This window comes from Monodelphis domestica, chromosome 4 (assembly GCF_027887165.1).
Source record: "Monodelphis domestica isolate mMonDom1 chromosome 4, mMonDom1.pri, whole genome shotgun sequence".
NCBI lineage: Eukaryota > Metazoa > Chordata > Mammalia > Didelphimorphia > Didelphidae > Monodelphis > Monodelphis domestica.
In genome coordinates, this window is record NC_077230.1 from 244,569,856 (window position 1) to 244,597,405 (window position 27,550).

Consider the following 27,550-nt stretch of genomic DNA (forward strand, 5'->3'; position numbering starts at 1 on the left):
TGATACAAATAAGTGTTTTCTAGTTACTGATGTTTAGCCATCTGTTTACAAATATGTAATGAATAATGAAATATTCAAATAGAGGGGAAAGAATATGTAACAATGGCAGGTTGAATCATATTTGAATAGCTCAGTTTTCACATACATTATTTCATTAAAATCTCAAAATTACCCTGTGATGTTGGAGTGCAGATTAGATAAATCCTAGTATTTCCATAGTAGAGATAACATAAGGAAACAAAAAGGAACCTGATGCTCAGAGAGGTAAATGCACTTGCTCACACTGATATATCTAATTAATGGTCAAGTGTTCTGACTCCCAGTGGTAATAGTGGTTTATATTTTATAGTCTTTTATAATTAGAGACATTTCATGTGCTGTTTTAGGCTGGAAAAAATGTCTTGCTTTGTCTTTGTTGCACGTGCTGCTTAAACTCAAACCCTTCCCCATTCTACTTGGTGTCCCCTAATTCCTCTCCTTCTTGCCTTGTCCCTTTTCTATAACCATTCCTTTTACAGATGATGAAACCAATGCATGGAGAAATAAATAAATAAACAAAAAAGTGGGAGCAAAATGTGCAAACCTAACTTTGCATTAATTGCTTTGGAGATAGTATTAAGTCTAAATCTGCACAATGGCTGAATTTCCTATGTAGCTGTGACTTATGGGTGTTGTCTAGCACATAAGGTTGTGCTGGAGACAACTTAAAAGAAATGGTCCATGACATAGAGAACTTTTTTGTGTGCATTTTTATAGGAAATGTCCTAAATCTCCTATATATGTAGATGAAATTAGAAGATCTCTATATTATTGGAGCTAGATGGAGCTTTAGTTGTCAACAAGTTCAATTGGATTTGAATTTGGAGTCAGATGACCTAGATACAAATTCTGTTTTTTAAATTCAATTTTATTAATTAAGAAAAAATTTCCATGATTACATAATTCATGTTCTTTCCCTCCTCTGCTCCCATCCCCCTCTAAAAGCTGATGTGCAATTCCACTGGATTTTACATATGACATTGATCAAGACCTATTTCCATATTATTGATATTTGCACTAGGGTGATCATTTAGAGTTTGTGTCCCCAATCATATCCCCATCAACCCATGTGATCAAGCAGTTGTTTTTCTTCTGTGTTTCTGCTCCCACAGTTCTTTCTCTGGATAAGGATAGTGTCCTAGATCCAAATTCTGACTCTGCAACTTAATATCTATGTGACTAAGCCACTTAAATTCTCTGGACCTCTTCTTCCTCAGATGTAAAATAAAGAGGTTGGACAGAGGATATTTACATTGCCAAATTTACCATTTCTATCTCTTTAACATTTATGACATCTCTTGCATATGCCACCTTCTCTCTACCTACACAGCCACTATCCTAGTTCAGACTCTTATATCTTCTTGCCTAAATTGCTGCAGTGCCCTCCTAATTGGCCTCCTTGCCACATGTCTTTCCAAATCATCCCTCACATGGTCACTGAAATTATTTTCTTACAGTGCAGACCTGACCAGATGACTCCCCTTCTCACTAAATTTCAGTGACCTATTGCCTCTGAATCAATATATAAACTCCTCTGTTCAGTATTTAAAATCTTGATTGAGGTAGCATAAAGAAGTTGTGATAGGATTGTTAGTTTTTCATTAACTATAATAGTAATAACAACTAGCATTTATACATTGCTTTAAAGTTTCTGTAGAACTTTACAAATATATTCTCATTTGATGCCCCCTATATAAATTCCATAAATGATTAGAGAAAGGCAACAGGTGGACCTGAGAAAACATTAAATTGCCTCACTAGAATTGAAATAAGATAGTTATTCTAATAGGATGTTAAAGAATAAAATAAGGAAATTGAGGTCTGAAGAGCTTCCTTGGCTTGCTTGCTCAGGGTCAAATAGGTCCTTCTAGTAAAGGTGAGTGAATAGGGACACGTCTAGCTTCATGATATAGTAGTGTGAATATTTGCTTTTGTCGGCAATTGTGAAATCAGGCTCTAGGATAACAAGGAAGACTCTGTGATATATTTATATAAGAGAAATATATGATTACCAATATAGTGGTTCAAGGAAAAGAGAGCTGGAAATGAGATCTCCTAGAATCAGGGTTGAGAAATAAATCAGACTATAGCTTACTGGGGTCCCACTGCAGGTTGACAATGGCTCTGTTTACCATTTGAGTATATATTAGAGACTCAAGTAAGAGAATGAGTGCCATAAATGTGAAGTCATTAAGCTCTGTGATTCTTTAATGAGAAATGATAAAATAAGGAATTGGGGAGTAGCATAAGGCTGAGGAAAATCATTAGAAATGTGAGACAGAAGAGAATAGTAATCAGCAAGCTGGCTTGATTATAACCTTACTCTGAGCATCACAAGGATTTGTTGAATGAATGAAAAATTATTAGAAGAATATTGTAACACATATTGATACTTAAATGAGTCTTCAATTTCATTGTTGTGTGTGCTTAGTTCGTTGGTATTGATCACAAAAGTTATTTCCAAGATTTTCTCATCCTGTGTGAAGCTTATCCATATTTTTTCATATATTTGGAAGGCTTTCTTTTTAGTATTTTAAAAAAATTTCCAGATAGGGAATTGGGGAGAGATAGAGATATAGTAAAGGACAGAAGAGGGCAATTCAGGACAGGAAGTACTTGTTTTAGTATCAAGGGACCTGGTCTTAAATCTCATTTTGAATATTTAGTACCTTGGGAAAAGTTACAACACTGCTTGGTGTTAGTTTCTTCATCTATGAAATAAAGATTTGAAGACACCAATGAGAGATTTGAACGAGATACCATCTCAAGTCCCTTTGGCTCAAGCTCTGTAATTCTTTGATTCTGGTATATGAATGACTGAATGAATGGCTAAAAAAAAAGTCTTTTAAAGCATTTTCTTTATACTAGTCAGTCACAATATTAAGTGTGGGGGTGGGTATAAACTAAGAGACAGCTTCTGTCATCAAAGGTTTTACAATTAATTGGAATGAGAAAACTTGTATGGAAATGGTGGCTAGAGAAGAGGGTGTCTCTGATATTCCAAGGATATTTACTTGGTCTATAGAGCAATCAGATGACATAGCCTTTCAATCTTTCCAGTAACAATGGTAGCACTGTTATATTTTAATTATTGAAACCAAAGCAAGATGAAAAAGTGTGTGTGTGTGTGTGTGTGTGTGTATGTGTGTGTGTGTGTGTGTGTGTGTGTGTGTGTGTGTTATGGGATAGGGAGAGTTATGGTAGATGGTATGCAGGGTAGATGATAAGATGACTAGGCTGATGGCAATGGATAGAAGTGCAGAGAGGCAAATTTGAGTTCTGTTTAAGGAAAAACACCCTAGTCATCAGAGATGTCCAAATGGAAAGGAGGTAGTAAATTCTTCTTCTTGTGAAGTCTTTTGTTTGCTTACTTATTTTTTCTTTAAAGCAATTTTTTAATTGTATTTTTCTTTTTTATATAGGTTATTTATTTATTTGGTCAATTTCAAACATTATTCCTTGGTTACACAAATAATTTTCTATTCCTTCTTCCCCTCCCCCAACCCCTCCCATAGCCAATTGGGTATCTCATGTGTTCTTGATCAGAACCCATTTCCATGTTGTTGGTATTTGCACTAGGATGTTCATTTAGAGTCTATATCCTCAATCATATCCCCTTAGACCCATGTCATTAGGCAGTTGTTTTTCTTTAGTGTTTTTACTTCCACAGTTTTTCCTCTGAATGTGGACAGTGTTTTTTTCTACTGTAACCCTCTGAGTTGTTCAGGATCACTGCATTACCACCAATGGAGGAGTCCATTACATTCGATTATACCACAGTGTATCAGTCTTTGTGTACATTGTTCTCCTGGTTCTGCTCCTTTTGCTCTGCATCACTTCCTGGAGTAAATTTAATTTTTATTTAAATCTACAGTAACATGCTTTCAACTATAAAAATGAAAGGAAAAGGAAATAAAAAAAAGTTGTATAGGAATACACATAATATTGTAAACTGTTTTACAGATCAGTAAACAAAACAACAGAATCAAAATATATTTTAATAACTTTAATAAAGAGTAACAAAATGATCCTGTTTCTTTCCATGAGTCATTCTGATATTCTCTGTGTATTTAACTGTATTGTTATTGATATGTTTTTCTAAATTGCTCAGATGATGTGTATATATATGTTTTTCTAAGTTCTTCTTTCTTTTCATTTAATCTTTTAATATAATTCTTCCTAAATGTATTTGAGCATGTTATAGTCATCATTTTTATAGGGCAATAATATTTCATTTAATTTATATGCTATTTTTTTAAAAATCCCCCAATCATTAGACATCAAATTTGCTTCTGTTTCCTTTTTTTTAAAATATATTTTATTTGATCATTTCCAAGCATTATTCATTAAAGACATAGATCATTTTCTTTTCCTCCCCCCACCCTCCATAGCCGACGCGTAAATCCACTGGGCATTACATGTTTTCTTGATTTGATCCCATTGCTTTGTTGATAATATTTGCATTAGAGTGTTCATTTAGAGTCTCTCCTCTGTCATGTCCCCTCAACCGCTGTATTCAGGCAGTTGCTTTTCCTCAGTGTTTCCACTCCCATAGTTTATCCTTTGCTTATGAATAGTGTTTTTTTCTCCTAGATCCCTGCAGATTGTTCAGGGACATTACACCGCCACTAATGGAGAAGTCCATTACGTTCGATTATACCACAGTGTATTAGTCTCTGTGTACAATGTTCTCCTGGTTCTGCTCCTCTCGCTTTGCATCACTTCATGGAGGTTGTTCCAGTCTCCATGGAACTTCTCCACTTTATTATTCCTTTTAGCACAATAGTATTCCATCACCAACATATACCACAATTTGCTCAGCCATTCCCCAATTGATGGGCATCCCCTCATTTTCCAGTTTTTGGCCACCACAAAGAGCGCAGCTATGAATATTTTTGTACAAGTCTTTTTGTCCATTATCTCTTTGGGGTACAGGCCCAGCAGTGCTATGGCTGGATCAAAGGGTAGATATTCTTTTGTCGCCCTTTGGGCATAGTTCCAAATTACCCTCCAGAATGGTTGGATCAGTTCACAATTCCACCAGCAATGAATTAATGTCCCTATTTTGCCACATCCCCTCCAGGATTCATTACTTTCCTTTGCTGTTATGTCAGCCAATCTGCTAGGTGTGAGGTGATACCTCAGAGTTGTTTTGATTTGCATCTCTCTGATTATAAGAGATTTAGAACACTTCTTCATGTGCTTGTTAATAGTTTTGATTTCTTTATCTGAGAACTGCCTATCCATGTCCCTTGCCCATTTATCAATTGGAGAATGGCTTGATTTTTTGTACAATTGATTTAGCTCTTTATAAATATGACTAATTAAACCTTTGTCAGAGGTTTCTATGAAGATTTTTTCCCAATTTGTTGTTTCCCTTCTGATTTTAGTTACATTGCTTTTGTTTGTACAAAAGCTTTTTAGTTTGATGTAGTCAAAATTATTTATTTTACATTTTGTGATTCTTTCTATGTCTTGCTTGGTTTTAAAGCCTTTCCCCTCCCAAAGGTCTGACATGTATACTATTCTGTGTTTACCCAATTTACTTATGGTTTCCTTCCTTATGTTTAAGTCACTCACCCATTTTGAATTTATCTTGGTGTAAGGTGTGAGGTGTTGATCTATTCCTAGTCTCTCCCACACTGTCTTCCAATTTTCCCAGCAGTTTTTATCGAATAGTGGATTTTTGACCCAAAAGCTGGGATCTTTGGGTTTATTGTATACTGTCTTGCTGAGGTCGCTTTCCCCCAGTCTATTCCACTGATCTTCCTTTCTGTTTCTTAGCCAGTACCAAATTGTTTTGATGACTGCTGCTTTGTAATATAGTTTAAGGTCAGGGACTGCAAGGCCCCCATCATATGTGTTTTTTTTTCATTATTTCCCTGGATATCCTTGATTTTTTGTTCTTCCAAATGAACTTTGTTATGGTTTTTTTCTAAATCAGTGAAGAAGTTCCTTTTTTAATATTATAAATTGTGCTGCAGGGAATATTTTTATAATAATGATTTCCTTCTTGTCAATAATCTCTTTAGTATCTAATCCCAATAGTGACACTGCCAGGTCAGATGGTAAACAGCTTTAAAATGTGTATTTTATAATTTCATATTGCTTTCCAAAATTGTTGAATCAATTCATAACTCCATCAGTAATGTATTAGCATATCTATTTTTTTTTCACAGTTGCACCCAAGTTGAATTGAATCCTTAAAAAACAAACAAATTGACAATCTAATGGGTATAAAGTACTAAAAATGCTATGTCAGAGCTGTTTTAATTCACATTTTCCTTACTGTGTGGAGGTTTGAATAGTTTTATGTGGTTATTGATATATTTTTGAAAACCACTTACTCATATCCTTTGACTTCTTATCTGTTGGAAAATGTTTTTTCTTTGAACAAATTTGCATTAATTCTTTGTAATTAATTTGTAGCTCAGGAAATCTGCTTTGAATGTACCTGGATCAGATTTGATCTTTATAAACTTTATTGAAAATTTAATAGTTCAGTTTCCACAAATCCAAACAGCTCCATCAGGCTGCACCCTTCACCTCAGAATCAGGAGCCAGTTTCAGCTCTAGTCAGTATCAAGTGGACTCTGCAAGTCATGTGGTTTGGATCATTTCAGGAAGCCAATTCTTGCTTATTGGTATGTACAACCTCCTGCCCTTATTTCTTTATAGGAAATCATTTTCCGCAACTCCATCTTCCTTCAAAGCCTGGGACTCATGGTACAGGAAATTTCTTTCATATTCCAACATGTATAGCGAGCCTGCCTCTTTTACTCTTTTCATTTATCAAAATGAATGTGTGTGTGTGTGTGTGAGAGAGAGAGAGAGAGAGAGAGAGACAGAGACAGAGACAGACAGAGACAGAGAGACAGAGACAGAGAGAGACAGAGAGAGAGAGAGAGAGAGGAATGTAGAGTGTGCCAAATTCCATTTCCCCCTCTGTATATATGTGGCAAACTTTTTTCTCTTTTCTTTTTCCCTGCCAGCAGCCTCCTACTGGGAGGATGTGAAGTTTCAATTCAATCTGATATATTTTAAGCCATAGGTTAAAATATATTAGATCATAGGTCCTTTGTTGGGCTCATCCTGGATCACTATTTTTTTTTGGTGGGGCAGGATGATGGAACCTAGGATACTTAGAATTGCAGTGCATGAGTCTGGACCCACTACCCTTATAAGCACAAATGTAGACATGAGCCTCTCAGTAATGTGCAATTATATATACTCGCTACTGTGTTTGTCCAGTTATTGGAGTTCTGTGACATGGCAATGAGTACCAACCTCACCAGGGCTTTGAATCCTGGCCAAACCATATAATTTGATGTATATTATATAGATATCTGTGAAATATCAATAGTGAGGACTGAGATCAAGTGTCATCCTCCTGCACTGGACAGCAATCACTGGAACTACTGAAGCAAGAACAGTATAGTTAAGGAGGACAGGCATAAATATCTCACTGGTATTACAGTATTCCAGAAGAAAGCACAGGCTGGTAGGAATCAGACCAATTGATGCATGGGAAGTACAAACCATGGATTTCTGTGTCAAAAAAGCCATATAGTAGAGGGATGGCAGCACAATTAGCCAAAAGATGGCCATAAGGAGCTGATAACAGAGATACAAGGACCATAGATATAGGTAGGGATGCAGGGCCATTTGCAAACTAGGGGAGCAAAAGAATTCCATGGCAGAGGCTAAAGAGACACCAGATGAAGGGTCTGTCATTTTCACTCTTTCATTCCAATCTGAGCTTTACTTCTGTCTCTTCTGGATTTTTTTTCTCTCTACTACTTCTCAGTAGCCTTCTTACTCTGCCTCTGAGGCTTCTTTATCTGATTGGACATTTCCTTCTGGAAAATCCAGTTTAAGAAAGGGTCCAGGGATTCTGTGTTTACTCCTTCATTCTTTTTTTTGAGCTCTGCTCCTCAATCTCTGCATTTCTTTATTCATTGTCACCCTTTCAAGGTACCTTCTCTCTTTACTCCATCGCCATCCCCCCTTTCAGCTTCCTTTCCCATTAATTACATTAGAGTGTAAGATTCTTGAGTTCAAGAGTTTTTCATTTTTCTACTTATATTTCTGTTCCCAGCACTAAGCACAACACATGGCAGATAGTAAGTTTTAAATATAATTCTCATCTTGATTCTCTATTTTTGGGATGCTAAGAAAATAGTACTTTGATACTCATGAACTCTAAAGGTATAGCAGGTAAATACATCCAATTTAAATGTCCATTACACTGTCTTCAGATGTCTCACAGTAAAAGAAGCAACCTTCAGAGCATGAGTTTGCACAATAGCCTTATTCAAGACAGTTTTTATTTTCACCAAGGTTTCTAGGGGTCCAGAATTGGAGCCAGTAAACCCTAGAATGCCAGTTACTATATGGAAGTTGGGGTGACTGAATGAATGTACAGAACTGATAGGATTATAGAAAAAGTGCTTCAATTTTGCTGGGTAATTTCAGCTGACATATGGCATATGGTGGGATAGGTAATGATACTACTAATAGAGTTATAGTTTTTGCTGGTTCAAGGACAAGAATTGCTTTTAGGAAGTTAGTTCCTGACAATAGAGTAATATAAGTTCAATATATCGTCCTTAGTATATGACCCACAAGTGAAATATTTCCTATAACTGTAAAATCTGTGATGTTAAAATTGTAATCTGTTTTACTTGTGTATTCAATACAATTTTCAAAAGACTGCACATTTTTTCACAGCTGGAGAAAACTGTTACTAGTACCTCCTGGAGGTTATGGTCTAAGAGAACCTACCTACTCCCTTCCTCAGAGACAGAAGACGCTTAAAAGACAGCCAACACTCCCAGGACTCCCAGCATCACAAAATTTGAGAGCAAAAAATAAGCTCACTGGCCATCCAGTCCAACCTATATATCGTCATCCAAACCTCAGCTTGAAAATCATGAAGGAGATGAAATCCAGCACCTCTTAAAATTTGTTCCACTTCTGGACAGCTCTAATTGTCAGGAAGTTTTTCTTGACATCAAAATAAAATTGCTTTTCCCCCCTAAATACCTCTATTGGTTCCTCCAATTCCATCTATTGGAACTGAACATCACAAATCTAATAATTGTCCCTCTTCCCACATGATAACTTTCCAAATACCTGACTATAGTTATTATATCTTTCTTAGTCTTCTCTTCAAGCTATGCAGCTCCAGTTCCTTCAACTAACAACACAAACTCAAATCTTTTGGCTATCCTGGATATCCTTCTTTGGACATTCTCTGGGATTTTTTAAATGTCCATAGGAGATCTGAAGGAGGCATAATACAGTAGAACTGTCATGTCTCTTTTTCTGAGCTTCTAGATACGTCCTAAAAGATTTTGAACTTCAAAGTTTTATGGAATATGTTTATTGGAAAGATTTTTCCCCAGTCTGTTTTTTCCCCTGATTATATATTCATTGCTTTTTTTAAAAAAAGCTTTTATGCTTTTTGTTTCTATATAATCAAATTCATCAATTTTGTCCCATAATTCTTTCTAATGCATGAATAATAATGATTTTTCCTTTCCAGCAATTGTGAAATATAACATTTCATTACCATCTAATTTTTAAATGATTAAAAATTTCAGATTGTTACTTTTTCTAGAATTTATTATAATTTATGTATGTTTTTTGATTGTCTACTTCCTTCCCCCAGCCTTCTCATTCCTCCATCCCCCACCAATTGCCATCCAATTTTCTTAACAGTTGCTTACTATTGAACAATGAGTATTTCTTTTGGCTATTTGTGAGATTGTATTCATTTAACATTAATCTATTATATGCATTCAGTTATAGATAATACTTCTATAATCTATTCTGTTTCCCCCTTATTAATCCATAATTTTAACAAGCCACCACTTTACATAAAAATACAAGTTCCACTCCTCTCTGTTCCCTACCACAGATACTCTTAATATTCTTGATCTCTTATTTTCTCATATAAATTTCACATCAATGTATTTACTATGAAACACCCTAATTTTGATTGTATATTGTATTAATAATTGTATTAATGCATACATTCCATTTTAAGGTTTGCAAGGCACTTTAATATGTAGTCTTATTCGACCCTCAGAATAATCTTGCAAAGTAGGTATAATTATTGTTCTCATATAGCAATTGAGAATTATAGCAATTTAGAAATTGAGATTGAGGGCCTTTAAATTACTTACCCAAGTGTCACTTCTAAGTACTTGAGGCTAAATTCATACTCAGGGCTTCCTGATGCTAAATCTAATGTTCTTATCCATTGTACCACCTAGTTGTCCAAGGTATTATTACATTAAATCTGAGGATTAAAATGGATAGTGTTGTCATACTGAAGGATATTCATATGACATTTTAAGTTTTGCAAAGTAAAGGTCTATGCAGTCATTATCTCAATTGAAACTTACAACGTTGTGAAAATGATATTGCCAGTATTATCTACATTTATTTTGCCTGCCTGATGCATTGAGTTCCTTTTGTTTTAGTGTGAAAATTTTTATTTAAGTAATTAATTTAGAATATTTTCCCATGGTTCCATGATTCATGTTCTTTACCTCCCCACATCCCATAACCAATGAGCAATTCCACTGCTTTTACATGTGTCATTGATCAAGACCTATTTCTGTATTATTAATATTTGCACTAGAGTGATTGTTTAGAGTCTACATCCCCAATCATATCTCCATCAAACCATGTGATCAGGCAGTTGTTTTTCTTCTATGTTTCTACTCCAAAAGTTCTTTATCTGGATGTGGATAGCACTCTTTCTCATAAGTCCTTCTGGACTGTCCTGGATCATTGCATTGCTGCTAGTAAAGAAGTCCATTATATTTGATTGTACCAAAGTGTTTCCATTTCTGTGTACAATGTTCTCCTGGTTCTTGTTCCTTTCACTCTGCATCAATTCTTGGAGGTCTTTCCAGTTTACATGAAATTCCCCTAGTGCATCATTCCTTTCAGCACAATAGTATTCCATCACCAACAGAAACTATAATTTGTTCAGAAATTCCCCAATCGAAGGGCTTCCCCTCAATTTCCAATTTTTTGCCACCACAAAGATCATGGCTATACATATTTTTGTACAGGTCTTTTTCCTTATTATTTCTTTGGGGTTGTAAAAATTAAAATAAAATCTCAAATAATAAAAATATTATATTTTAGGAGATTTATTAATGATCATTAGAAATCAAGGAATAAATAGGATACAAAATAAAGACCATATGCCCATGGCTGATTAGCCATTTCAAAATCCCTGAGGTTAGCTTACCACTGCCACCATGCTGGCTGCAAGCCCAAGAAAGAGGCCCAAGAGGACCATCTACTCACTAAAGCCACTCTCTACAGGAAATATGTAATGACAGGAAGTCAGTGGGCTCCCAGGAAATGTAGTTCTTTTTTAGGATAACAGATTTTCAATTATACATTCCCCCCCCCTGAGATCTGTGGAAGACTAGTCTCTCCAAAGGATCTTGTAAACATAACCAACTTTGAAATTACAATAATTTGAGGATAAGAGGAAAAGAGAAGAAAACCAATGATTGCTAGGCACATTGATGAAAAGTCAGTTAGGGGGCAGAACCCTTCTCCACACAGTTCAAATCACCACATTCCCAAAGTTCACTCTGGATCTTCTGGTGCAGTGTGTGGTCTGTGAAGGCACTTCATGGTGCCTTCTCCAAACAGTTCACTTTCTGGATTCAGAAAGGTAGCATGTTTCTTAACTTAAAATTATTCTCAAAAATAATTTAAATTTTGCATTTTAAAATAATTATACATTCCCCTCTGAAGAGGGTGTTGAAAAACACAGGGAGCATTTAGGGATGCATGACTGAGTTATGAGGTATATGAATCACTTGTCAAGAGAAATAAAAAACATAAAAAATCCAAATATAAGAGAAAATAATTTGTGGATAAAATATAGACTATCAAAGTCTTATATGAAAAAAATTCTAAGTAAAAGAAAAATAAATTTATAACAGGTCCTTGAATCAGGGCCCAATTAAAGTAATTTCTATCCCACAAGTCTGTAGGACAAAATGCAGTAATATTTCACTTACCCATTTGCAATCAAAACTACAGGAAATTGCCATACTATAAGAGAGAAAAGGGACAAGAATGTATGAGCAAATGGGAGGCAGGATGGAGCCAGAATAATTGATGTCAAGTATTTGATATAGAGTGTGTGGTTCAAGGAAGTTCTACATTTAACACATGTTAAACAGCCACAACCTTGAGTCTCACACGTGGTCAAGTCCTTGTACTCTTTGAGCAGAATGTCCTCATCAATCCACATAGGATTGCTTTGGTCTCTTTGACCTTGTGCTCGATTGGCACTATGCAAGTAGCTTTGTGCTTCTTTGGCTCTGTGCAATGGCTCTTTTTGTATTTCCTTCTCCTGGAATGAGACAGAATCATTAAGCAAAGTCTCATAATTATTTATCAATAAATGGCAGGTTTCCATAGTCTAAAACTTTTGGGCATGCATTAATATTATAGCAAATATATATTTTAACTGATATTATTTATCCCTTCCATTTATCCCCCTGTTTTTTAATTCCCCATTTCCTTTCCCAATAAATATTACAAAAATAAAAAAAATAAAATAAAATAAAATAAAATAAAAAAAAAGTAAAGAAAATCTCAATATTGGTGACATGTGCTTCAAATACAAAAAGGTGAGAAAAATAAAACAAAAATAGTATATTGCACATGCAAGCAAAAACAATAATAAAAGAGGTTTAAAAATTAAAAAATGTATAGTTTACAATCATTGGCACAGTGTGTCAGCTAAGGAAAGGTAGAATACAAAGGTTTCTCACCAAAAATGAGATCACAATATCAATTTATTTTTCTTGTCTTTTTGAAATAGCTAGCACTCCTAAAATGGAAATATTCCAACTAAAATGGTGAGGATGGAGAGTTTTGATTTACTCTTCTTCTTAGAGGAGAAGCTCTTAATATTTGCCTATTACATCTTATGCTGGCTTATTGATCCAACTAGATTATTTTTATTATTTAAAAATGTAAACATGTGCTATGTTTTATCAAATGTTCTTTCCATCTAATCTAATATAATATAATTATGTGGTTATTGTTAATATGGCAGTTTTCTTAATATTAAGCTATCTTTTCCTTCCTTGTATAAATCAAACCATAATATCAGACAAACATAAAATTCAGAATGGATAATTGTTAAACATATTGCTACATTATGTTCACAAGCATTTTATTTAAAATGTTTGCATTGATCATAATTAAGTCATTGAATCTTTGTGTGTTTTAGACAACTTCCTAGAATTTATCTAAAAGTAAATCAGAGATGGGAGGCAATCTATTTTTGTGGAGAGAGTTCCCAAGGACTGGTATTTTCCCATGTTCTAGACATATTTGAGTATGTTTTAGTAATATCAATCTATTTCATATTCTTAGTTTTTGAGATATAATGATTTTCATAATTTTCTCCATTTTTAATGTGTTGAGGTCTCACCCTTTTTATTTTTGACTTGGGAAAGCTGACTTTTAAATTTTATTAGACTTATGAATGGTTTATCCATTTTATTGGCCTTTGAACATCTCTATTTCATTTATTAGTTCAGCTATTTATATTTTTCTTTCTATTTTGAAAATTTCCTTCAAAATTTTAATTATTTATTTTCTACCTTTTTGTTGCTTCAATTTATTTTTTGCTTTTTAGCTTACAAAATTAGCTCAGTTTTCTATTTTTTTTTCTCCTGTCATAGTAAGCTTTCAAGGAAAAATTCGCTTCTTAAAATTTCTTTACTTCAATTTCATCTTAACAATAAGAGGGCTGGATTAGAAGGCCTCTGTCCTTTCTCCCAGGTCTATGATCCTAAGTATTTTTTCTTTAAGACTATTACTCTGAAATGAAATAAATATACATATGATATTGAAAGGAACTAAATATACATATATACTTCATTGTCCATGATATCTTTAAATATTATAGTGTTTCCCTATTTATCTCTTCAAATGTTTTCTAATTTGAAGTCAGTAATTTTTCTTCGTTGTAACTACAACTCCTGATCCTTTAGAATTAGCTGAAGAATATTTTATTCCAACTTTTTGTATTAAATCTCTAAGTTTGGGATATATTTCCTATAGGCAACTTTGCTTGGTTTCAGGTCCACTGAACAAGACACCCTCTGCTGGTTACCCTCTTGTCTCTCTTCCTCCATCCTTTCCAATTTCCTTCTTTTGGGTTATGTTTTCCCTTTAGGATATGAGTTTCTTGAGGGAAGGGGTTTCCTTTTTTTATTCTTTAGTGCCTAGAACATTGTAAGCACTTAATAAGTATTTGTTGAAACGAATTATTGCTTTATGTTTTTTCAATATATCCTGCAGCTCATTTCCTTTTATAGGTAAGTGAAATTAATTTACACTTAGTTTAAATTTAGAGTGATTAAACATTATTGTTCCTCTATTATACATTCTACTTGTTCTATCAGAAAATATACATTTTTCCTTCTCCTCTTTCTTCCTTGCAGCCCATAGTCATAGTTTTGAGGATCTAGAATGATGATGAGTCATTTGGAAGAAGACTTGAATCAAAGTTACCTTTAATAATTTGGGGAAATAGTCTTCTGTGATTTTTTGATAAATAATGGTCTGAATTGGAATTCTTCTTCATCACTTTTTTCTTGCTTCCTTTTATTCTTTTGACTAAAATCAATAGAAGTACCACTTTCTTCAAGAAGTCTTTACTAGCTCTCTTTAATCTTAGTGCTTTCCCTATGAGATTATTTCCAATTTATCATGTGTATCTCTTATTTTTATAGAGTTATTTGCAACTGTTTCCTATTAGACTGTGAACTTCTGGGGAGTGTTGACTTTTCTTTTTCTGGGGGGTGGGGCTCAATTTTTTTATCCTTCGTGCTTAGAACAGTACCTGGTATATAGTAGGTTTTTAGCATTTGCGTGGCAACTTGACATGTTTAATTCTTTCCTTAGTCCTTTTCCTTCTATAGAGGAATTCTTTCTAGAAAATGGATTTTGTTTGCCTTTTAGCTTGTTTGGAGTCCTTGTTCATATATTTCTCTTTAAGAAGAATGCCATAGACCTGGGGTTTCTATGGTTCTTTCTGTACTCTTGACAAATTTTGCTGGGGACTTTCAATCAAAAGCTAGATGACTATGTGAAATATTAAATATAGATTCCAATTCAGTCAATAGTCAAACTAGTCAGTCTCTGAAGTCTTTTCCAATTCTGAATTTCCCTGTTTTTGAAGAAACCCAAGCAAAGCATTATTCACAGATACATTTGAGTCAAGTAGGGGCTTTTTTCTATTAAAAGAACTTTTCTATGATTTCTAGTTATCATCCCCCTTTGCCATGCTTCTATTAGTGTTCCTTTTTGTTCTTCCTCTGGCAGGGAACCCACTGAGCATTCTACAGTGAAAGCAACATTGGACTAGAAATCGATAAGACTTGGGTCGTAGTTGTGACTTGGATACAAATTAACTATGTAATCCTAAGCAATAAACTTTGGTGACAATTTTTGTTTGTAAAACAAGGAAGTTGAAGCATATTATTTCTATATTCTTTAACACTAATAATTTATAAATAATAATTAATGGCTAGGGCATTGGATTTGGAGTCAAGAAGACTCAGATACTTACTGATCTGTGTGACCCTGGACTTTATTTAAGCACCCTGTGCTTTAATTTTTCCATCTGAAAAATTAAGAGAGTTTAGCAATGGCCAACCAGGATTGTAAAAGCCTGTTGATAAAGAATGCTACCTACCTCCTGACAGAGGTCAGAATGAGACACGCATTTTTGAAACTGTGGGAATTTGTTTTGCATATTTGATACAATGATTATTTTTAACTGCTAGTTTAGAGGTAAGAGGGAGAAAGAATAAAAGCCTGAGAATTAAAAAACAATCAAAATAGTAAGTCCTGTAAAGAATGAATAAAGGAACAATTATTAAATAACTTGGGAAAAGGAAAGTAGGAAGTTTATCCAAAATTTATCTACAAAATAATTTGTCTACAAAAATTATCATTTGAAGATTGCTCATCTATTTGTCATGATAAACAAAATATAGGTAAATTAAATGGCATTTGTGGTAAAAAAGAAAGAGGGGCTTAGATTTCTCTTTGTTTTTCTCCAATTTATTACATATATAGCTTGTGTACATAATTTTTACATATTATCTCTTCTATTAGATTGTGACTCCCTTTAACGAGGATGGGTTTTTGCCCTTCTTTGCATCCAAGTCATTTAGTACCATGTTTGGTACACAGCAAGTGCTTAATAAACACTGATTTATTGACTGACTAAGTTAATGCTTCTAAGATTTTTTTCTAGCCCATAGTCTCTGATACCTTGATTTAAAACCCCTATCTTATTGTGGTATTTGGTTGAACATTTGGAACAGACCCATAAATGGGAGATTTTTCTTGCCACTCTTCTATTGAAACTTTAAGAATAATTCATTAGATTGAGTGGATTTAAAAAAAGCAATATTCAAGATTTAGACATCTGTGAGGATTTTAGTCTTTTATTTGGTCCATGAACTCATATCTTCTATTGAGAAAAACAAAAATAAAAAAAAAATCCTACTTTGAATTTCAATTAAATTACTGTCACATATCAGAAATTAGAAAAGCCTCTGAAAACTCCAAATGCTTTTCTTTAGGTCATCACTTTATTCCTCTAGAGAAAATGAGAGCTCCTGCAGTATGTTGACTTAAGCCTTTTAGGTGACTTGCTCTGGAAAAAAAAAATTTAACACAGCAGTTTGAGAAGTACAACAAGGGGAGCACATCGACTTCTGATGCTCCCATGGCATCTATTATGGTTATATTCAGAAAAGCATAAAAATGGATGACTCCCCAAAGAAGGCAAAGATTAATAATGAGTCCATGCAAAGAGATGAGTAAGAGACTAAAAAAGACAAAAAATAATGAGGTTGAGAAAGAAGGAGGAGGGGCTGGACTTTGGGGCAAGAGAATAAGATTCCAGTTGCATATCATGGAGGAGGAGAAGGAAATGGAAAGGAGAGAGAGTTAAAACGTTTCCTTTTCAATATCATTAACTTCTAATTCAATTGTCTTGTCCATGGATGGTAAGTATTATATTTAAGGTTGTTTTTTTTTTGTATTCTGATTTAATGGGAGAACAAGAGAATAGAATAAAAGGGATCATGAACAGTGGTAGGAGTTATTGAATATTATTATTTGAGCTTTATGTATATGCATGTGGTTATTTCTAGGCTTTGCAGAAAGCATTTACAACAAAACTACCTTACAATGCTGGTTGCAGATTAGAATTATTGCCAATATCAAGTAGGTTTATGACTTTTATTTTTCTGTATGCATCTCCCAGCTCCTTATATTTATTGTGTTTACACAAAGAAAGCTTTAATTTCTGCCTAGAGCAACACAATTTGTTGTCTCAGCTGCTTTTTGCAAAATGTAAATGAGAAAGGGTTGGTTGGTTGTTGCCTCAGCCCTGAAAAAGCACCAGTGTGCTCCCTTTCTGAACTCTAAACACACCTGGAGTAATTTTCCAGTTGTATAAAGGGCAAGTAAATGTGGAGGATTGTTAAAGCTAAAAAGTATGTTATTGATCATCTGTGATTGCCATTCACTCTCCCAAAGCTTCAGCAACATGGAAAGAAAAGCTAGAAAATTCCAAGATTATAGAGGCAACATGACATGTTTGTTCTATGGGCCAATATGTCAGGCAGCATGGTGCACTAGATACAGAGGCCCTCAGGGGCAGGAAGATGTGGTTCAAGTTCTGTTCCCAACATATGGATTTAACAATGATCCTAGCTAGCATTAATGCATAACTTTAAGGATTGCAAAATGATCTACATATGTTACTTCAACCTCACAGCAACTCTGTGAGGTAACTGCTAATACAAATGAGAAGCCTGAAGCACAGAGAGATTAATATGATTAGGACACACAGCTAATGACTGAGGTAGGACTCAAACTCAGATCTTCCTGACCACAACTCTAGTTTTTTATTCACTGTACTAACTGAGACACCTATATTTTTGACTCTCAGCAAGGCACAGCACTTCTTGGCACTGAGAGGCAACTTTTATAGACCATTTGCTTCAGAGAAAGTATTGATTTGTGATACTGAAGGGAGTTTCCTCTTCTAGGAGTTTTCTAAGTCAATGAAAGCACTGGTCCATACATATCTCTATACTACATGCTCTGATGCAATTATTTACTCCCAGTTGCGATCTTGAAAAGAGAAAGGCTTTGAACTTCAGCATGTCCTCCACAAAATCCTGAAGTTAAGAGGTTGATCATCCTTTATTTTCTTTCTCTTTTTTCTTTTTTAAACCCTTACCTTCTGTGTTAGAATCAATATTGTCTATTGATTCCAAGGCAGAAGAGTGGTAAGGGCTAGGCAATGGGGATTAAGTGACTTGCCCAGGGTCACACAGCTAAGAAGTATCGGAGGCTAGATTTGAACCCAGGACCTCCCATCTCTGGGCCTGACTCTCAATCCACTGAGACAACTAGCTGTCTCCAATCATTCTTTATTTTTAAAGGCGATGAATGACATCACAGATGATGGTTGTTGATTTTAAATGAAGAAGAATTGTGCAAAATCATCAGTTTCACTCTCCCCCCCGCCCCAGTCATACGAATCCAATGGTGACACAAAAGTCAGGATGACTGGTGATGACCCCACATGAAGTAGATGATCTTGGTTTTTTGGTAACTGACTAAACTCTAAACTCCCCAGAATACCTGCTTTGCCCGCCTTCATAGCCATTGGAACAGATTGTTCTCATCCACCCTTTCTGCTGTCTTTATGTACTTGGAGTAGATTTTCCCCTAATTCACCAATGGGTTTGAGGAATATCAGCTATCTTTAGCCTGGTTTAGACCATCTGTCCTTGGAAGCACAGCAGGACCAATATATCAGCCAAAACCAATTTATGGAAGCAAGGCAACAGTTAGACAAGGATGACCTGGTGTTAAAGGAAGGGATCCCAAAGATTTTCTGCCAAGTATTGGTCATATAGCTAGTTAGTGGCAGAACCAAGACTTGAACCAATGTCTTCTTACTCTGAATGCCAATAATTTCAAGATCATTTAATCTTCATACTGCATCAGGGGGTCTTGGGTTTCCCCTATCATTACTCTTTCCCTTTTACTCCTAAAACAAGACTATTTTGATTTGGTTCAGAGTTTCACATTATTTTGTACTCCATCAATTAAGCCTTTTCTTGAATAACCACCAGTTTCTCTTCTGTTTCCATTCAGAGGGCCACTGGAAATGGAATCTTCTCAATAAATAAAGAAGTAGCATCCTACTTCTAGCTATGTCCATTGGTAATTTAATAGAATTAGGTCATACAATAGTGCTTTGAACTAAATACAGATTAAAGGTATTAACTTAAAGTGGTGGCATCAAAGTCTCGAAAATTCCATATGCCTGGTTTCACAAGCCTTGCTTATATTTTCTTCATTTTGTTGTTGTTGTTCCTAGGTGTTTAGTTCTTTCATAGGATAGAAGGCCACAAGGAACCTTGTTCCTATCTCTTTTCCCAGGTACAATTTGTAGAGCAGGTAGAAGGTGATTCATTATGCATAGTCCCTTTTTCTTGTTCCCAAAGAAATAATTGGCTCAGAAGCTGAGATATTGCTGGAGAGTGTTAAACCTAGTTTATAAGTAGACAAGTTGCCTATGGAAGTCTATTCATTATTAGAGACTGGATGATCACTTGTCATAAGCATTTTAGAAGGGATTCCTATCATAAATGGGTTGGATCAGAAAACCACTAAGGTCTTTTAGAACTTTGAAATTTGATGCTCATACCTACCCCCTCTTATACCCTTCTCCCAATTAATTTTAGGAAATAGCAGGAAATTATTTGTGCAACTATTTGCAGAAGGACATTACAAAAAAAAGATGAACCCTTTCCTCCTTTCCATTATCATTTGGTTGCCATTCTTCCATTTATGAATCTTTATTTGATAAACTTTTATTAAATACCTACTGTATTATAGGTGCTTTGTCCTGGCTAGGCCAAGTCTCACTTGAGTACTTATTACAGGCCAGCCACTGTGCTAAATTGCAGAGATACAAATCAAAGCCAAAAGAAAAATTGTTCCTGCCCTTAAGGAACTTACATTCCAAAGGGAATATATAAAATGATATTGAAAAATGTGTGTGTATGTATGTGTGTGTGTGCGTGTGTGCCAGAGGATGTCTGTAGCATTCCAGCAAGTCTGAGAGAAAGGGGACAACATCCACCTGGGATCATTTAGGTCCACCCAAAATTCACTTGAGGCAGAGATATAGACTAGTAACTGTGTTGGAAGATCATGAGACACTTTGAGATCTATCCCCCAAGGAAATAACCACTAATCAGAAAGTGAATAATAGCAGGCAATAAAAAATAGGGAGAGAGAAGATTTAGGAAGAACAAAACTCAAAGACCTTGAACATAAATCAACAGAAAGAGATAAAGCTTCTAGAGGACCCTACGTAATGTGAGGACAACATGGAATGATTACACATTGTTTCTGAGTTTCTTCATGCCTCTTCCACATTGGTTCAAAAGAGAAATGAGAATTATGAGACTACAATTTATGACTTGTACAGTAAAAATAATAGGCAAAATAGAAAAAAAATTAGAATCTGTGACATCAGGTCTTATCAAAGAAATAAACAAGAGAACAATAAATGGGACTGTAAGTATACAGAAGGGAATGAATGAAGAAGTAAAGACAGGATGCATAGAGACAATATAATGATTATAGGTCTCTCAGAAGAACAAGTCAGAAAAAACCGCTTTAATATAATGCAAGAAATAATAGGAGAGAACTAGTCAGAACTTTTGAATATAGAAAATATAAAAGCAATTGGTAGAATTCATAGAGGGTAGCTAGTTGGCTTGTTCACTTAACCTCCATTGCCTAGCCTTTACCATACCTCTGTCTTGGAATCACCAATATATAATATTGATTCTAAGGTGAAAGCTAAAGAATTTTAAAAAAAAATAGAAAAATTCTTAGATCTCAAGAAAAACAAGAACAAAGGTGCAAACTCCAAGACACATAGTGACTAAATTCAACAATTCAACTCAACAACAACAGATTCTATAAACAATCATGAAAAAGGCCTTCAGATACAGAGGAAAAGAAATGTAAAAGGACATAACTTTTCTGCAATCAGGAAAAATGTTGGACAGAGTGGAAGAATGGATTTCACATACCAGTGGAACTTAGATTGAAGTTCAGGGTGACCTACTCTGAACATCTAAGCTAAAACATACATGAAAAAAGATAGTTCAATAATAAAGAAGCATTTGAAATACTGAAAAAAAAACACCCTACCTTCTGTCCTAGAATCAATACTGTATATTGGTTCCAATATAGAAGAACAGTAAGAGTTAGGCAATGAGGGTCAAGTGACTTGCCCTGGGGTCACCCAGCTAGTGTCTCTAGGGTCAAATTTGAACCCAGGACCTGTGAATTTTAAAACTATTCCACCCTAAACAGACTGTACTTAGAAGATCTGATTTAGCTATTTCCTAATCAATAACAATAGAGATACTTGGACTAACAGAATCAGGTCTTGGAAACCCTGCATTTCTCCACCCTCCTCAGTTTAACAAGATTAGGAAATTCTGCACCAAACTCAAGATTTAATTATCTGGGGGCAGTTGGGTAGCTCAGTGGATTGAGAACCAGGCCTAGAGACGGGAGGTCCTAGGTTCAAATTTGGCCTCAGACACTTCCTAGCTGTGTGACCCTGGGCAAGTCACTTGACCCCCATTGCCTATCACTTACCACTCTTCTGCCTTGGAGCCAATACACAGTAGTGACTCCAAGATGGAAGGTTAGGGTTTAAAAAAAAAGATTTAATTATCTGAGGAAATGGCCTTCAACAGACGTGCAGAAAAAGCAGATAGACCCCTGGGCTGTCCTAAGTCAAGTTAAGCTATCATTGGTACAGATAAGATGCAGGAAAGTGATGTAAAACTGTCTATGTAAGGCACATCACTTCCTCTCTTTTCTCTCTTTCCCTGCAGAAGTGACTCTGGCTGGCAGCATGCTAGGTGTTCCGACATCTTGGAGTGGTAGAAGTTATTTGTCTGGGTTTGGCGGTGAGTTTTGTCCTTGAGCTGATTCAGGTTTGGGCATCTTAGCTGAGCCCTTTTAGAGGTCAAGCTGATTCCTTCCTCCTTCACACTCAAAACCTTTCTTTTTAGATCTCCTAATCTTCCCACCCAATACTAGCCCCTTCCTTCTTCCTTCTTAATCTACTCCACAATATCAATTAAATCACCATAAAATTTCCAGCTGACTTGGGTGTTTCATTAGGATTTTATAAATAAAACCCTTGGTGACCAAAATAATTATTACATTCAGTCTCAACCATAATTTTAACCTTTACAGACCTCATGTTTCTAAGCTTGGCCTTCTCTCCACTGAGCTATCTAGCTGGCCCCTTGGAAGAGTTTTAGACAGAAAATCAGAATTGGTTTTTCCTTTTTTGAATACCTTAAATAATAAAAATGCAGGAGGCATGAATAAAGGCAGTATGTAAGGCTATCAATGGGCAGTGAAGTGGTTGAGAGGATAGAGTACTCTGGGCCTGGACTCAGGAAGACCGATATTCCCAAGTTCAAATCCAGCCTCAGACACTTACTAGCTGTGTGATCCTGGATAAGACACTTAACCCTGTTTGCTATCTATAAAATGAGCTGAAGAAGGAAATAGCAAATCACTCCAGTATCTTTTTAAAAAAAATTTCAAGTAAGGTCATGAAGAGTAAGACATAAATTGAAAAATTGGCTGAAAAACAACAAAGAGAGCAACAGCAACAGTCATAGAATAGAGACCAATCAAAGACTTTTTCTACAAGGAGACAGTGATGAAGGTAGAAATCTGGTGGAGACAACAGTGAAGAGATGGGCCTGGGGCATTGTGGACAGAATCTTGTGACACCTTGTCTACAGGCAAATCAACATTAATAATTTTTTTTTTTTTTGTGGGACTGCATTACAGCATGGAAGGGATGAAGTGGGTGGGTAGAGGAAGGGAGCAAGGGCTAATAATGAAGGGGAGGTGGCCCCCACAGTCTCAGAAAGTTAAGAGCCTATAAGAGACAGGTTGAGGAGTAAAAGAGGATTAAAGAAGAGAAGGAAAGGAAAGAGGTCTTGCTTTGATAGTGGCGGGGGGGGGGGGGGGGATTTCCCTTATGAATGTTCCTTTGGGTGAAATAGAATGACCTTTGGAGAGAAGAGGACTTTACACTGAGTTTTGTCAGGAGGATTTGGAAAATTTACTTATCCTAATTCAGAAGGGGGAGATCCTTTGGGAAACTGATCCCTGGGGGAATAGGAGAGCATGGACCCAAAAAGAAGATTTTGAGGAAAATTTTTTAAAATGTAGCTAGGGGAGGAGGGTATATATTGGTGAAGGGATGAATAATCATGAACCTGGTAGGGAAGAGGTCCTACCATGTGTCAGCATCCTCTCTGACCATGAAAGCAAGTACTATTGTTCTGGGAGTGAGGTATAATGGAAAGGGAGAATCCCTGGGACAAGGTCTATAAGGTAATGGCAAAAATTACCTAGAGGAGAAAGGCTAGAATAAATATTTTTGAAGTTTTTATTGCATGAGGAAAAATGAAATGGAGAAAGGACAGATAATTATAAGGGTCATGAATCAGAGAATGAGAGTCTAGAGTAGACAGACAGAAGATGGATGAGGAAGAGAATGAGAGAAGTCCTTTTTGAAAGGAGTGCAAAAAAAGAAAAAAATCTAATGAGTGGAACTAGGTGAAGGGGAAGAGAAAAAAAAAAGGGAATCTACCTGATTAACTGAGAGAGAATTATATAACTGGAAAAAAGAAGTAAAACAAAAGGAACTAATAAACAAAACTGAAAAGGGAAAAGTTAACCAAAAAGAAGGATCAAGATTAAAGAGAAGCCAGTGGGAATAGAGCAAGTGGAAAGAAGGAATCTTTTAAGAAAATATTATGATAAGGTAAATGAAGGAACATAGTACTATGTTTACAGCAGAAGAGGGAAAACTCACAAACTGAAAAATAAAAAACAGTAACAATTAGATTGAAGCAAGTATAAACCTAACTCTCAAAACTTTACCTGTGAATGGATTAAATAATCCAGTAAAACGAAAAAGAATGAAGAAATTGGATAAGAAAAATGCAACTCCACACTCTAAAAAACAAAGACACACAAAAAAACTAAGGGAATGAAAAAAAATGGACTCTCTATTAAATAAGTCCAAAAAAGGAGTTGCAGTTATGTTATCTGAGAAAGCAAAAACAAAGATGCAAAAAATAAAAAGGGATAAACTAAGATAGTTCATTATTCTGAAAGGAATAATGAACAACAAACTAATATCACTAGTAAACTTTTATGCGTCTAATGTCTGAAAATTCATTCACAATTCATAAAAGAAATATCTGAGCTATAAGAAGACACAGATAGTAACACAAAAACAACAAAAGACATTAATATTATTCTCATAGTTTTGAATACTTCTAATAGAAGAATAAATGAAATGGAAAACATGGAACTGAACAAATTGCTCAAGAAACGAGTTAAAAGACATCTTCCAAATGAGACCTAAAAAGAATATACATATTTCTCAGTACCAATGAAACTTTTACAAAAATTTGACCATGTGCTAGAGAACAGAAATTTTGTAAATAAACATAAAAGGGTAGAAAAAGTTTATACATTTTTAAAATAAATCATAGTAAAATAAAAATAATAGGGAGCAGCTAGGTGTCTCAGTGGATTGTAAGTCAGGCCCAGAGACAGGAGGTCCTGGGTTCGAATCTCACCTCAGACACTTCCTAACTGTGTGACCCTGGGAAATCACTTAACCCTCATTGCCTAGCCCTTACCACTCTTCTGTCTTGTAACCAATACATAATATTGATTCCAAGATGGAAAGTAAGGATTTCAAAAGAAAATAATGTGTCCCTTCTACATTAAATCTACATAAAATTCTTTAGCCCTCCTTTCATATCTGAGAAGTCTGATATTTTTCTTTTTCTTTTGTGGGTTGGTTATTGTAAAAAAATAAAAGATTGGTATTAAACAATAATATACCTATATTATATATATACATATATATTTAAGTTTCTAAATCTTTTCTATGTTATCTGCTGACCTTTGTGTATCATCTGTGACTTCTGCCAAATTCTAAAAAAATTCCCATTTAGTTTTGTTTATATTTACCTGCCATATATCAAAATCATGGTAGGGAAAGTCACTATGCAGAAGGGATACCCATAATTGGTTCAGGGACAAAAAATATAGGCCTAAATGGAAGTTTAGCAACAAAATCCTAAATTATGAAGAGTTCAAAGAATTCTCAAATCACATAAACAATTCACAATCAGGTAAAAAAAATTATAACGATGAAACAACTTTCCAAAATTTTTGAGATATAGCTAAAGCAGTCCCAGAAAATTATATCCTTAAAATATATATTAACAAAAAAGAATAGAGAAGATTAATGAACTGAAAATGCATTTAAAATTAGAATGAACAAACAAGGAAACCTAAAAGAAACACAAAAAATGAGATATTAAAAAGTAAAGGAGAAATAGATGCAATGGAGATTCCCCACTGCCAAAATTATAAATAAAACTAAAAGCTTATTTTTGAAAATATTAATAAAACTCATGAATACATAGGTAACATAATTAGAGAGTCCAAAAAAATCAAGTCACCATAAGAACAAATTAATAAGATAAAATCACATTAAACCATAAGAAAAAACAGGAATAATCAGAAAACATTTATGCAGTTACAAACTAACAAAACTGAGAGTACTAAAGAATAATGCCATCAAAGGAATACTTTCAAGCATAAAACTTTATACCAAAATTTTGATAAGATCAGATAGAGATTTTAAATAACTCAGTCTCAGAAAAAGAAAACTAGTTAAAAAAGAACTACTAAATAAAACAATAACACATAGTTCTCATGGATTCACAGAATTCTAACAAGCTTTTTATGAATAATTAATACCCATGCTTCACAAATTATTCCTAGAAATCGTGCAATCACCCTACCAGAATCCTTTTATGAGATAAACACAAGTCTAATATCTAAACCAAAGAAAGGTGAAACACAGAAAACTATTGTTCAGCATCATTAATGAACACTGACTCAAAATTAAACATCCTGTCAAGTGGATTATGGAGATTAATCCAAGAAGTCATTCTTTATGACCAAGTGAGATTTTTAAACATGGTGCAAGGACAACATAAGGAAAAAAAACAACCTAATTTATCATGTTAAAAATAACAACATTCAAAACCACATGATAATCTCAAAGGATTCAGAAAAAAATCTTTGACAAAACAAAAATATTTTAATGCAAAAATGCATTTGCAAAAATTTATGCAAAAACATAGGCAGAGAAGGATCTATTTTTAATGTCATAAAAAATTTCTAAAACTACAACAAGCATCATATTCAATGGAAATACTAGAAACTTTTTTACTAAGTATTTGATAGAGTTCTGGATGCTGGCAACACCAGTAACAAGAAAAATAAAGTTAAAAAGATAGATAAAATGGAGGTGGTACCATCCCTATTTGCTGATAACAGGATTATTTACTTGGAAAATCCTAGAAAGTCATCAAATATGCTATTTGAGACAATACTTTCAGCAATGCTGCAGTCTACAAAATCCTCAAAAACCAATAGCATTGGTGCAGCTAGGTGGTTTAGCGAATAAAGAGGCAGGCCTAAAGATGGGAAGTCCTGGATTCAAATTTGACCTCAGAAATTTCCTATCTCTGACCCTGGGCAAGTCACTTAACTCCACCTTCCTAGCCCTGACCATTCTTCTGACTGGGACTTGGCACTTAGTATTAATACTAAGACAGAACATAAGTGTTAAAAAACATTTCTATAAAATGATAAGATACAAGAAATAATAATAGAGAAATCCCATTCCAAATAACTGCAAAACACATAAAGTATGTGGAGACTGATCTACCAAAGGACAGAAAAAACTTGCTTCCATGAATTCAATTTCAAAGTACTTCTTAAAGAAATGGAGAAAACTTAAATAGCTAGAAAAATATTGTTCATGGCAAGGACATGTCATCGTAATAAAAAAGACAATATCAACACTAATTTACAAATTTACTACCATGCTGATCAAATTATCAGAGAAATGCTTTATAAAAATTGATAAAATAATAATAAAATTCATGTTGAAAACAAAAGATTTAGTAAATCAAGGGAAATAATTAAAAGAAGTAAGGACAAACAGGAAATAGTACTTTTAGATGTCAAAATATATTATAAAGTAGAAGTCAACAAAACCATCTGGGTTTGGTTAAAAAACAGAGAGATGGATCAATGAACCAGACAAGAACAGGGAGAATAGAAACAATAGAACTCAACAGCCTAGTGTTTGATAAAGTGGAAAATTAAATTATCTTAAGAAAAAGTCCTTAATACATAAAAATTGTTGAGAAACCTGGAAAGCAGTCTG